Raw genomic sequence first — 15,342 nt, forward strand, 5'->3', positions numbered from 1 at the left:
AGTTGCAGATCTGCATGATATATATTTGCATTAATACTATACCTGTGTCGAAATAAGTCTGCAGTAAAATTTATTTTCCTTTTTTTAAACGTATCTTTTTGTAGTCCATATTTAAAGTAATCACTGCTCATTGTTCAACAGATTCAGTCGGCTCATTTGCAGCAACACTTTATGCACACTCTTCCAACTTCACGGAAAGAATAAGCTGTGCTGCAATGCAAAACAAACACCTACGCTCAGTGTTTTTACCCAAGTTTCCTGCTTCTAGATTTTACTCAGGAAGCTCAAATCCTTTTAAAGACGGAAATTCGAAATACTGGACTTTTATTTAACTAACAATACTGCCCCCACTTCTGTTTCATCATTAATGCCATTTAAGTTGGGAGGGGGATTAAATCGATTTAACCTGTTAAAACAATTTAAGCTGTCATAAAGTGAGAGGCTGTTGTCTGTTTCCTGTGAGTTTCACAATAGTCAGTAATACACATTCTTAAAGTGAAATTTATTGTAAGCAGTACTTTATTTTGAAAGAAGAAGCATGGCTGGTCTGGGCTCTCTGCAGTAAGGTTATGTTTAGGTGTGGTCTGTTGTTGTGCTGCAACATTATAGTACATCCTGCTTAGGGATGGGTATCGTTTAGGTTTTATCCGATACCGGTGCCAAATCGGTACTTTTGAAACGGTGCTGGTGCTCAAACGGTGCTCAAACCGGTGCTTAAAGAATGGAGAACACAAAATTGGTCCAAAAACCTCTCATGTTCAGCTGGTTTTTTGTAAAAAGATAACAATGTTAGCCTTTTCTGCAGCTATGGGGCATATATGGCATCACTCTTGGCTGGAAGCAGTGCTTAAACAATGGAAAAAACACAAACTTTATCCAAAACCTCTCATGTTTAGCTGTTTTCCACTTTTTCTTTGGTCATTTTAGCCTTTTTGGCCAGGGTGAAGGGAGTATCTGCCATCAAACAAGAAGACAGACGCATGTAGCTATGATGAGGTTTGTTAGTTCACTTTACATGCATTAATGTAATAACGTGGTTAGCCTACTCAACGTAAATTACACACGAACATTAAGCTACTCGCGCAGAGAAGAACGGCTGCTGCTGCATCATCATCCGTCATCATTTCTGCTACACTGGCAGGGCTAGGGGCCAGGACTCTCCTCTTCGGGGTTTTTGGGGGATATTGCTAACTCCGGGTCAGATAACAGGCAACCCACGCACAGTAGATGCGCTCGGTGTGAGGTCTCGCAGCAAGCTATCATACGGCGCATTTCTGGGCTTTTAAAAAAAACTCTATGCGTCGCCAGGTGTTTCATCGGATTTGAGATGTTACCTCCTTTGACAGTATCACAGTATCAGCTTAAAGCACTTGTTGCAGGCTGCTGAGTTTGCATATTTTGCTGTGAAGTACAGCCAGACTTTTGACCGCTTCCCCTTGGACATTTTAATCTGTAGCTCTGCTCTAAAAGTACGTACCTGGACCCGCCTACTATCCTCGGAAACGTAAAATTATTGGCTAGAAGTGCACAGCTCAGGAAAAAAAAAGCACCGAAATAAAGCACCAAAATGTGCGCTGCTTTTCGGTCTGGTTACTACCGTTTATGTCAGAACCGGTGCCATCATGGCACCGGACACCGGTACCCATCCCTAATCCTGCTGCATATCCTGTGGGGAGCCAACACTTTTGCACTGTATGAGTTTGATTATCAGGCTCGGGGCGAATTGAAAAATCAAGATTAATGTATATATTATTTTGTTTAGTTATGGGAAAAGGGTTTGATTTCCCCCCAACTTTAGTTTACTCTCTCATTAATGAGCAAGCAGCAGATCTCAGACGTCTCTGTGAAAAATTAGACAGCCACTTTAATGCCAGTGCTTGGCACCAGATATGATCTGTAATTGCTCTTTTGTCGCAGATACCGACAAAGCTGATGTGGATACTAATCCTCGCGTCGATTGCTATTACTTTTATTGTATCATCAAGAAGATCTATCACTGCTTCAAGCTGCTTAAGTCAAATGACACATACTGTAAGTGTGTCATGTAAGTGTAATCAGACAAGACGAATATGCAGGATTTCTGGTTTTAATCTCAAGCGGGGAAATTTGATGTGTATAACATATTATTGGGTTGAGTGGTTATATATTATTTTAGATTATTTAAAGCAAACTTAAACCTGTGTAATCAAGTTTGTGTTTTGTTTTTTGTTGTAAGGCAGGAGCACTTGTGGCTGTGGAACAGATTGGCAAATATCTGCTTGTTTGCATGTTTGGATTTATTTACGGTTGCATTGTTTTGCTAGTATCCACATCGTTTTTTCTCACATTTTGGTCTTCATCTTCTTATTAATTATTTAATTTATTTATTTATTAATTTGTATGGCTCAGTGCTCCACTTTGCCAACCCACTTGCTGTGGAATTTTTTAGATTGTACCCAAAAAAGCTACATAAAAGAGCGGTTGAAGCTAGAGTATGCTAACAATAAAACCGAAATAATAAACTAAAAAAACCCCCCAAAAGATACATAAATCCAATGAGAGCTATTGATTGGTTGAGAACCATAAATCAAACTAATCAGCTAGGTTAGCAAGGTGTTTTCATAAACTCACTGTAATAATAAATGCAATGCGAATTTTAGCTAGCAAAGATAGGCTAGGCTTAGAATAGGCTTAAAACATGCTGACGCTTGATAAAGCATAACTGAATAAATAATTAAAGAATGACATATTAAAAAATTTACCACCAGCAGTGGTCTTATCAATTGGCATTTGAAACCAAGAATATTTGCTGTGAACCTGTTTATTTCTGGTGTAAAAGTGATCATTTTGCCAGAGGGATCGGTTGTCATTAGCTCCCTTTTGGAGTTAGCCTCAGTTTGAAGAACTTTAACTTTCAGCACCATACTGGCTGTTTTTTATAGCATGGGAGGTTGCTGTTTAGTGATAATTTAATTCTAATTTCTTAAGTGCACTCGGCTCCTTTCATATTACGCGCAAAAATAATAACAGTGCAGTTTGGAAAAAAAAAATTCAACCACTTAAACTCTGCCATAGGATAAGGCAACATTTGAAATCTTGCTTAATGCATTTCTTTAAAGTCCACTAATGAAACCTCAGGTCAGGAACACACATTGCATATGGAAATATAAATGCTTCGATTGCAAATCAGATTGATCCAGCCAAGTTTGCTTTCAGCCTTAGCTAAACACATGCCTGTGTGGGTGGACGGGCATATGGGAAAAGACAGAATCACAATTCAAATTCAAAACACAGAACATTAAATGTTTTTTTATGTATACAGTACACCAAAAATATTATGTCTCTGTTTGAAGGTCAGTTGTTGAAGCGATACACATGCCAACTGATGGTGGGTGTATCTTGGCTAGGACTTTGGTGTTTAATACTTGCAGCTAAAGGCTTTGCTAGAGGAGAGATAATCAATATGACGCTCTACAAGTTTCATTCATATTGCAGTCTATGAAGTAACATTCAATTACACTTCATTTAGAAACCCAGTTGAATATGGTGTATCAATCCTATTGTTTGCCCCACAGGTTGATTTCCAATAGTCTGTTTGTGTGTGAGTCAGCAGCTTGTGGTCTAAAGATAAAGTCTAATTAAGCTAAAAGCTTCACTGGCTCCCCCATGACTCTTTTCCAATCCTTCGTCCAAACTGTTTTACCTCGCCGGAAACTTCAGACTAATTGGACGTCCCTCCTGCCATAATCTTTGAGCCCAAATAAGATTAATGAGCAGACGCATTTCTGTGGCATGTGCCTATTCAATACCTCTTTTGGCACTGCTTGCAGACTCTTTAGAAGATTTCTTGCTTGGTCATGTTTGTCAACAAAAGCTGATCTGGGGCTTTTTGAGTATACAGTTACAATAGCACTGGTGGCATCAAAACCAGCCCGGACTTGACGTCTTTCCGCATCACTAATTTCTGCTGTCTTTCTGCTCTCTTCTCAGGCTACGGGCACGCGGCGCCAGGGACCGATGCAGGAAAGGCCTTTTGCATGTTTTACGCCGTCCTGGGAATCCCTTTGACTCTTGTCATGTTTCAAAGCCTGGGCGAGAGGATGAACACTTTTGTCAAGTACCTTCTGAAACGCATCAAGAAGTGCTGCGGCATGCGCATCACTGATGTGTCCATGGAGAACATGGTGACGGTGGGATTTTTCTCCTGCATTGGCACGTTGTGCATCGGGGCCGCTGCATTCTCCCATTATGAGGACTGGAGCTTCTTCCAGTCTTACTATTATTGCTTCATCACATTAACAACTATTGGCTTTGGGGACTTTGTGGCCCTTCAAAAGAATCGGGCCCTCCAGAAGAAACCCCTTTATGTGGCCTTTAGCTTCATGTACATCCTGGTGGGCCTTACGGTCATCGGGGCCTTCCTCAATCTAGTGGTGCTCCGTTTCCTGACTATGAATAGTGAGGACGAGCGGCGGGATGCCGAGGAACGGGCCTCACTCGCTGGCAATCGGAACAGCATGATCATCCACATCCAAGATGAATCGCTGCACCGGGCACGGCGGCGACGGGAGCCATACCACGCAGAAGTGACTGATCTGCAGTCAGTGTGCTCCTGTATGCACTATCACTCGCATGACAGCCCTAGCCCGGGGATGGGAGGCCTGGGCTGTGCCTTTTCCCACAAGAACTCATTCAGCTCACAGCTGAACCCCAACCAGTACTTTCACTCGGTTTCCTATAGGATTGAGGAGATCTCGCCCAGCACCTTGAAAAACAGCTTCTTCCCTTCGCCCATCAGCTCGGTGTCTCCAGGCCTTCACAGCTTCACAGACAATCACCAGCTCATGAGGAGAAGGAAATCTATCTAGACCCCAACAACCACAGGACCATAAGTTTTATACACAAGGTCAAACATTTCCAATGCTGCTCCTTTACCAAATCTTATTTCAGCACTTTTTCCCTCCAGTTTGGTTGTATGAAATTGAAGTATTCTTGGGAAACTATTCAAGAACAGCAGGCGCGGACACAAGGGGATGCAAAGCATGAAGCATGGATGTCTATTTTTTCAAGAGATTGCTCCATTTAAGAACCAAACAACACAAACTGCAAGACTTTTCCTTATTACAGATTTACACTACAGAAATTGATATATTAACCTTTGGTTACATACCAAATGATGCACACTGGGGGAAATGCTATTTTTCAAAGGGAGTTGTTTCACCATAACTTGAAGCAGCATTTACCGTTATGTATGTTTCCATTGCCTCACTGCAGACAGAGAATTTAAAGTGACTTAAAGCATCAGGTATTGTTTTCTATAAGCAATCATGTATTTAAACGGATTCACGACACATCAAGCCAAAATACTGTTGCCAATATTAGCATGTGCATTAGCTGTCATTTAATAGTATGCCATGGTTTTTGTGACATTGTTTGCGTCTCTTTTCCAGAACATTTGTGTGAAAGGCATCTGTTTGTCTTTGATCAGAAAGGATCATGCTGCGGTTATTGATATTTCCTCCTGTTCTAGAAACATCAGATCTGGCCATAAAAGCTTTATTTTCACACACACACAAATCAGGCCTCAGTTCTTTTCCATTTAGACAGACTTTCCACTTTTGGGGTCTAACGTACCCAGAGTCTGATAATGATTTTTCCCTCCCGCTGACATTCATGCTAAATATGAGTTCAGTTAAAGTGCAGAGGCTTCTCTCTGCATTCATGATTTTGCGCAGATAATTAGCATTCAAATATGGTTAAAAATGTTTTTAAAGGCAGGTTTTTGTAGTAGGAGTTGCCTTAATGGATAACAATCCAGTGCAGCCACAAACTGTATAACAAATTGATGATTCAGTGCTTTGGCTTCCAGCCATTTGGAGGGCACACATAAAACTGATTCTAAAAAAATATTGCTCAATTTACTAAAGATGCAGCACAATTTCAGACTCTTAGTCTCTCATATGGCTCAATACCCGGAAACAACTGACTCTTATGTTTTCCATAATGAAACCTATCTTTCATTTGACCTCGAATGGTGACTTTTTTACAAATTCTAACGCTAAAACATAAAAATAAAAGTTACCCCTAATAACATCACTCTGACATCAGCAGGGTTGTTTTTCTATACCTCGAAAAGCTTCATGAGCACCATAAGATCATAGACTCTAAATAGAAGATGGGAAAATTCACGATGACATCACCCTTTTTTTTAATGAGACATCAGCAATGTGCAAAGTATACCTTGCTTTATCATTTGTTTTTCTATAAATGAAACCACATTTGATAAAATAATGATCATGTTAAACTATTGAGATCCTAAGCTCAAGACAACCTTTACTGAGAACATAAATCAGCAGTAAGTTCATTTTTACGTGAACTTCACAGAGTCCTTTTTGCAACCAGAGGAGTCAGCACCCCCTGTCGATATTTGGAAGTAATGGCCAGCTTTTATTTTCAGTCTCTTAATGGCAAGTAAACTGGAGCATTATGGGAAATGTCGGTCACAACTATCAAGATGGGGATCTATGAGTTAAGCTGAGAAAAGATCATTTATAGGATGTTTGAAAATCACAAATTAAGTCAGATTAATGAAGCTGGCATTACCGTGCCGTGATGTTGATGAGTGTAAGCGGACCCAGAGGGTGGAATTTTTGATAAGTGCAATTAAATTACTCCATCTGAATTTAGAAGCAGTGTATGTTTAATTACAGACACATATGAGCATGCTCCAAAGCCCTGAATAGTACATGATGCATGCCTGTAGCAGCTAACCCTGAGCGTGCTTCTGAAACCTGCACAAATGTAACCACGTAGGACTGAGAGCCCGAGTGCAAACAGTGACGGGGAGGCATGCAGATCTGAACTGACAACTCTTGAGATCTGGATACACTTTGGAGCCATTAGGGAAACACGAGGTGATAAACACATCAACAAGGAGGGAAAAGCTGAATAGTGAGAATGAATTAATAGGAGGGGACAGCTCAAGATTGTGAATAAGGCAAGCTTGATAACACCAGGATGATCCTTTCACTCTCAGTAAAATAACAGTAGAAGAAAATGGAGAGGGAGGATTCTTTTGTTGTCGAAAGGCTGATCTGAGGAAGTGCATGAACTTCAATGTAATGAATGGGCAGATCGATTTTTTCCATTATAACTATGTTAATTACAAACAATTAAGAATGATTTACCAAATAATGAACATTACTTTTGATAAATCCCAGCAGTTATTTACCTCGCTTTATGACTTTTAATTCAAAAAAAGAAAAAAAAAAGATTTAAATTTTCAATGAAACCCCCTTTTTCTTGATTTCCTGTAGGTGATGAATGCAATCCAAGAAGTCCAAGCGCACAGGCCAAACAAACCGATGTACATATCAAATTCTCATTTTGAAATTTTCAGAGAAATGCAACTTAGAAACATCATCTCCCTGACGCCTGTGTCTTGCCATGAGGCTAAGAAATACTTGATTAACTCTGGATGTTCATGTTGATTACCAGCCTGTTTTTAAGGTCCAATTCACATGTGTTTAAATTTCCATCATGTAAATTAGTCAGGATTGAAAATGCATTTTAACATGCAAATGTAAATTTAAGTGTATATTCTTTGTAAAGTATGGAGCAGGATGGCGAGAATTTTTTTTTAAGTTGCACAGGCCTGGGAGCCTTTTTATTCCCATAGCAGGTTATGTCATGTAAAAATCAATGAATACTCCTGGAAACCTGGTAAAACTTCTGCACTTTAACTTTCAAGTTAAAGCGTGACCTTCAGTATTCTCTGCAGCCTTGTGTTTAACAGGCTTTTATTAATTTCCTGGGTAGCTGAGCATGCCTCACAAGGTGAATGCCATTCTGTTTGGGCAAACGGTAAAAAGCTATGGATCCTATTCAGTCGTGACAAACATAGGCATGGAGTCTAAGAGAAGCCCTAAAAGCATTGTTTCATTATTGGAACTTTACTGGCTTTTAAACATTTTGTACAGCATATTTAGATAACAATCTTTGGAATAAAAAAAAAAAGCCTTTTCATGGCTGAGATGCATATGTATTTTTACACATCAGCATATGTGCCTTGAAGAAACAGCAGTCAGTGTTTCTGTTAAAGTGGGCACATTTCAACAGCAGATCTGTTTGTACGTTACCAAATCTATTGTTAGACTATAGCAGTCTGGCTTCGGGCTAACAATAGAGCAGATGCGGTTACATAGAGACAGATTTCAGTCCTGATAAGTCGTATGATGATAAGGAAATCAACATCTGAACCCCACCACGCAGAGTCAGGCACTCACTCATTGACAAAGCAGACTGAATCACTTCCTAACTTTTAAAAGACACAATCATCTCATAATGGTTCACAAGATTATTGTGGTGTATAGCAGCTTGGGTATCCTTCTCATAATGCTGGGTCGCTACTCCTCAGTAATAGTAACACTGTGCTTTCAGAGATAATTGCTGAGCTTTGCCACAACCTCCCACAATGAAGTCAGATGGTGCAAGAAACACAAGGAGTGTGATTATTTGACAGGTTTAAAGGATATAACATGGAAAGTTCAACATAACCCACAACAGGCCACAACCACAGAAAACTTATAGTATTAATTAAAAACACTACCCATAGCCAATGCTTCCCCTCAGCCTCCTAGAAGACACAACTATGCTAGCAGTTTTTAGAATCCTACGTCACCTTACTATCAAGTTGAGATTTTCAGAAAACTTGACGTCTGACTTTTGGGGTTGAGGTCACTGAGATTCAGATTCGGCTGAGATTTTTTTTTAGTAAATACACCTATGGCATCAATTTTTACCTCATTCACAAACTTAGGTGTTCACGCCATCTGCTCGCCCACACAGCAGGGTAATGACAATACCCCAAAAGCCTTTTACGGCTAAGGGGTAAATACTGACGCAAAGCTGATACAGCCTATTTTCGAAGCTGCATCAGCTATTTTTTGTGAACTTGAAAGAATCAGCTGACATTATCAACTTAAAACCATATTTAGCTATGTTTGCTAGCATGTGGGTACTTCAATTAGCTAATGCTGCAGCCACTCAGTGGTTAGAGATGGCGACATGACAAATTGATTGTGACTGTGTGCAACCAAGTCCGCGACCACTTGAAGTGAGATGCCATCTTTAAAGCGACCCTGATGTATCAGCAATAACATGGAGCTCTTGTTCTTGTTGCTATCAGTCTGCAATTGAATGGGGTCAAGCTGGTAACTACATACCAACATCTGTTTGTGATAATATAGAAATAAACTGATAAAATGATAAATTGTCATTTTACTGCAAAATACAAAATCGCCTTGTAACTGAAAGTGGCCCCCAGGCTAACACAGGTTAGGTAACCAGCTGGTTGCTGCAACTACTTTCAATTGATTGACAAACACAATCACAGAGTAACCACGTATTTTTCCTAGTCTCAATTAGGGTGGCCTCAATTAGGCGTCACTGAGCTATAAGAGGCAAGCTAAAACACACAAACCCCGCAGTCAACGTTGAGAGTCAGGAGCGTCAGTTTTAAGCTAACAGCTACTTAATATCTTTGTACATTGCCAATGAAAAAGGATATGTTGTGAGAAAGATTCTCCAGTAAACATGTTTAACATTACAGTTGGAGTCATGTATAGATCAATAGATCTACTGATCTATACAAAAGAACAATATTTACTCTTTCCCAAGATAAATATGCAGCTCCCAAGGTTTCTTGGATGTTATCACCTTAAGAACTTTGCTTGCTGTTTGATGCTTGGCAGATAGATTTCTAGCTAAAGAGCGTTGAGACAAGAGCAGGGCCAGAAAATCAGCCATCCAAAATGCACAAACAAACTTAGCTTAGGGTGATGATGATTCATGATTCTTACTCCAAGTCCCCCGTTTTCTTTTTGTGGTTGTTGTTGTTTTCCCCCATTTTACTTAGTCATATAATCCCAATCAACCAAGGAAGCGGATGATGGAATTCCAGCTTAATGTCACAAAAATATATAAGGTCAGATAGTGAGACAGCTGTATGCATCATTGATTTTGATCTCTTTGGGGGATTTGTTGATAATATGAAACCTTAATATAGGTCAAGGTTATCTGAATGTACTTGAAGAGTACACTGAAGAGAAAACAACTGTTATTTTTGGACTTTGTTGTTGAGACGTTTCAGTGCTTCCTCCTCTCACCTGTTACTCTGAGAATGCAGTACACCAGAATGATCGTTACCATTATCGAGATCTATCATTACCAGAACACTGATAGGGTTAACCAAATATCTACGCTCACTAAGTGATCAGTGGCATCTGCTTTGCTTCCACTTTCACAGTAAAACCTTTCCAAGCAGCATTTCTGGGGAATGTATCAGCCATAATGGATCATTTTTTTTTTTTTTTTTTTGAATGGAAGAAGCAAACAAATTAACTCATTTAATCTTCATGAGCTGCAAGTCAGATCGTTTTTCATCCCCCTCCCACACGCGTTCATATTACTCTGATTTTTCAACCACCACGTCACATGTCACGCTGATGGTCCTCGACTGAATGTTACTCTGTAACAGATGCAGACGGCACGGAGAAACAGCCGCACACGCCATTGCTCTCACCAGACAAACACGGCTGCATATTGTCTTCTGCCACGTGGGGTCATACGATACGGAGGTGATTTGATTCCCGTTGGTCATTGGCTGCTGCTTCTTTTTACGGCATCCCGTATGTGGCCATGCTTGGCTTCCAGGTGTTCCTTACTGCATGTGGCAGTATGTGCAGGCCATTTCTCTGTCAACAGTGCCATGTTTATCTACGACAGGGACAAAGAGACACAAATTGCACTACTATCTGTGTAATAATAGAAAGTGTGTTCCATAACTTCTATTTGTGAAATATCCTTTGCAATAGGTTCTTCTGTAGGTCTGATGAACAAAAAAATACCATGTACCATATTCCTTACAGGAGATTATAGCCCATCTTGCTGGTAATCATGTGGTTTGAGGCCACTGACGTCCTCTGTTGCAATTTTGAAACTGATGTCTGTACAGTGCTCTCTGGTGTGGCTCTCTTTTCAACATTTAGAGAAGAGATCGTTGAGATTTGTTCAGAGTGCAATGAACATTTTACATAACATTTTACATTTGTATGTTTTCTTTTTTCTTTCTTTCCTTTTTTTTTGGTGAGTGTGTGTGCATGATTTGGTGTGGGTGACTCACTGGGTTTGAACAGCCTGGGTGAAGCCATAACACACTTGAATAAAAATGATGAGCCTCCTTCTGAAAGCCTCTGTCTTCTTGTAAGTGCTTAACATCTCCAACTTTGAAGTCATTTTACCAAAATCCAAGAAGAGTTTTTCATTTCGAGAACAAAATCCAGTCCGGGGAGTTTCATTGTTACATATTCATTAAACAGCTGCAGGCAAGTTTATCAAACTCATTTGTGATCAGTTTTTCTCAAAATTTATAACATGTTGTTGATTTATCTTTTAAGAGAAAGTTTAGAGAAGGTTCTAAGCCAGAAGCAACCAAAGTATTTGGTTAAAAAAAATTAAGAATTAAAACTATGAAGAGAGAGGTCTTAAGTACTTGGGTGGTCAGGCAAGGATCAGAGCAAATCTCAGCTGCAGGAGAAAATAAATGATAATTGTATGCAAACCAAATCACCATGCCCGTGCTTAAAATATTTAAGTTTTACTTTATTTCCGTAAGTGTCCATGTTAAAGGGATTATATTAACCTATTGAGAAATATGCTCATTCAGTTTCTTCCTGATGAGATTATTGATATCACTTCCAGGACTGCTTAAAGCTGAATAATAGCTTAATTTATTATAAAAACTAAAACCATGGGGAAAAACTAGCCGTCCAAATTTGTGCATTTTAGAAAACAAATGAGTAGAAACAAAGATACTTAGCAAGAATATTTAAGGTTATGTGCTTTTTTATTGAGATTTAGAGGTGTTCCAAGGTCAGCTTTGCATAGAGCCTAACTGGCTATTTGACATTGTTTCCAGTTCCTATGACAAGAAAGCAAAAAAGGACACTGCAATGAAAAGATGATGGTAATTTCCATTCTTCAGTTATTCATGTTTGGTGGTATGGTTTTGCTTTAGGTTAGACACATGTGAGGGACCAAGCAGCAAAAGCATAGAAGACACAGGAAACATGTCTTCAGAAATGGGCGTTTAAAAATTTTTTTAACCCCCACAATAAGTTCAGAAAGACAAAGTTCAAAATATAATTAGTAGACCCATAAGAGAGGTCAACTAAATATAACTCTAATAAAAAAGTAACTTCCAGAAGCTTAAACAAACAAAGTAGACACAACTTAACTGGCAACCTAGCCTAAACACAAAGACACAGGAGGGTCACCTTTGTAGTGGTTTGGCCAAACCATTTACACACAATAGGGGGAAACAAAAACAAACACCAATCCTAACTAAGCACAAAATAACATAACTATTCTAAAAAACCCCTGTTTCTAACAAGCACTTGGTTGGTCCGAAACAAACCAGGATAATATAACAGAAACATTTGGTTCTATGTGATTACTGGCTAGTTTCTGTTGGCAGCCTAGATGCTGCATCCTGGACCAGTTGACAACCAAGAGAGGACTGAGAAATACAAAAGACAAGTATGTGTCTTGTCAAGACGGGAGAAAATTGAAGTGCGCACTCAAATTTCCAGTTTCAAAATTCAGACAGCAGTCAAAAATAACACCAAGATTCTTTATAGAGAACAAAAGCCTCAGTTTTATCAGAGTTGAGTTCGAGGAAATTTAAACACTTCCAATTAGTGATAGCATAAAAACATGAGCTGAGGTAGGAGAAGCCGTTGAGATGGTAGGAAATGGTAGGAAATTCCTTTAAAACTGTAAAGTATATCACCCAAAGACAACACATATATAGGAAACAGAATGGTGTCCAAGGACTGAGCCTTGAGGGACTCCACAAAGGAGAAGTCACATTTGTTTAAATATAAATTCTGAACTGTCTGTTAGGTAAGTACGATGAAAACTATTTAAGAGCCAGAGACGCCTGGGACTTAACCTTTTAGTAAGTTTAGTCCTCTGCACATGACACAGTAATAAGGTACAGCTTGTAAGCATTCAATTTTATGTTATGAAGGATTTCTGGTAGTCGCCACCTTCTTCTCTGTGAGTGGCTCATGTGGTGCAGCTGGATGTTTAGTAGGTGGGAGAATGAACAAACATCCCTTTTTATCCTCTTCCCACACCGTAGTAATTATACTGTCAGCCCTGAACGTCAGGCAACACAGAGGGCGACACAATAAGAACAGTGGCAGAGGGGCGTTGAGGCCTTCTCTTGGCGGTAAGCCTGTAATTTTGCATCTCAAATAATCATGTAAGCAGAGCCAAGTTGTTCTGCAGTGGTACCAACTCCACCACACCAATAATATGATGCAATAAGCAGGTGCTGACATTTCGTTTTTAGGGGAGGGATGCAAGAGAACAAGACAATGGAGAACAGGAGATTTTTAAAAAAAAATGATGATTGAGTCTGTCTGTACATTTGATGGTTCAACTAATCTCACACAAGTCTCATCCATTTAGGAAAAGTCTGCTTCTAAATACAGTGAATGAGGCTGATGTCGGAGCAATAGAGCTAAAATTTAAACCAAGCTGCAAAAGGAGGGTGATTACGATCTGCAAATATTCCTGCAGGCAGCACACAGCACATCATTGTCTTGTCTTGATTGTCTCAAGATATTTAGACTGAAAAAGAGAAGAATTACGTGTGAAGTGAAGAGAAATGGGATTAAAGTGTAATTCCAGTGAAGATTGATAATATAGCAGACATGTCTACACAGCACCTTCAGCGCCCCTTTCTTAAGGTAATGCAAAGGTTACAAATCATGCAGTAAATTTCATTTTCTTTTACATTTCCTTTTGTTTTTTGTAATCAGTGAAGTTAAATTGATATTTTTTTTGTGGGCGGGCTTTATTTAAAGTATTACACTGGATTTTAAACCACATACATTTACGCGATAGAATTAAACACATGACAACACCCACTCATTTTAATTCTGAATTTTGAAGCCTCAACGTTAGCATTTTGACCTCCCCACATGTTGCTTTAGTGGAGTAAATGGGACAAATAATGGGACAAGGGGCTGGATTAGTATGTTAAATTGGGAGACAGCTAGCAGGCTTGATTAGCTAGCTACATCCATAAACTGTAGAGCGATTATTACACAGACACAAACTTCTTATTAGAGATGAGTTACAGATTAACACAATACCAGACTTTCACTCAGCAAAACTGAAACTAAAACTTGTTGGACAGTCTACAAGGGATTGCCACAGTGGGTCGCTCCACATGTTGGATTTAGGAGAATTTTACAAAGGATGCTTTTCCTGATCATTTCATTAAGAAGGGCTACAAAAATAAAGGTTGCTCGGTCCATTTCAGTGACTCTCTGGAGTGAAGTGGAGGCAGCCTGAAGTGAACATCAGAGGAATTTCAGCTTTGGCCACATATCCACACCACAGCCAGCTGAATTCAGTTAACAAAAACATCTGTTCTTTGCCCACCTTATTTTTAATCCCACAATGTGTTGTGTGAACTGCAGATGATGTAATAGTATCACCAAAAGGAACCGTCTTACATTGGTAAGTAAATGTGTGACTCTTCAAACCAGATGATCTGTCATACATTCAGTCTGATATATATATCACCAAATAGCTTTATATGAATATAAAGCTGTTTGCGCCGCAGCATTATTAGTTTCTTATAACGACATAGGGGTAAGGTCAAAAGTCTGGAGAATTTTTTTTATGAAAATCTATTAATTGGGTGAGTTGCAAAGTGAATTGGAGCTATGATCACATCAGATAAATGTCCTAAGAAACTGACGAGGTTAGAAATAAGCATTTAAAAGTTTGCCTTCTTCAGAGGATCTCCTTGCAGACTTTTAGCACTCTAGTTGTCAATGCAATACGTCCCTTTTCACTGTTGACAATGAGACTGTGGCTTCATGGATACGTTGCTACATGTTAATGATGTTGCCAGTTGAGAACCTGTAAGGGATTCATGCTTAGTTCTGTCTCCTACTTCTCTTTCTGCATTGGTTAAAGGCATTTAGCTTCTAAGAAGGGACTAGTATAAAGTAATATCATACAATTTTTATGTTTTAGGTCATGTCCGCTGAGTTATATCCTTTGTTTCTTTTAAACAAATGAAGATGACTCTGTTTTTGTAATTGCTCACGCTCCGGACATTCAGCTAGCCTGACGACTTCTTTAATCAGCAGAACAGTTCTCAGCTGTGCTAACATAATTGTAAAAGGGTTTTTCTAATGATCGATCAGCCTTTTACCCTGATAAACTTGCATTAGGTAACACAATGTTCCACTGGATTTTCAGCAACCAAAAACTCCA

The sequence above is a fragment of the Astatotilapia calliptera genome, chromosome 22, assembly GCF_964374335.1.
Source record: "Astatotilapia calliptera chromosome 22, fAstCal68.1, whole genome shotgun sequence".
NCBI lineage: Eukaryota > Metazoa > Chordata > Actinopteri > Cichliformes > Cichlidae > Astatotilapia > Astatotilapia calliptera.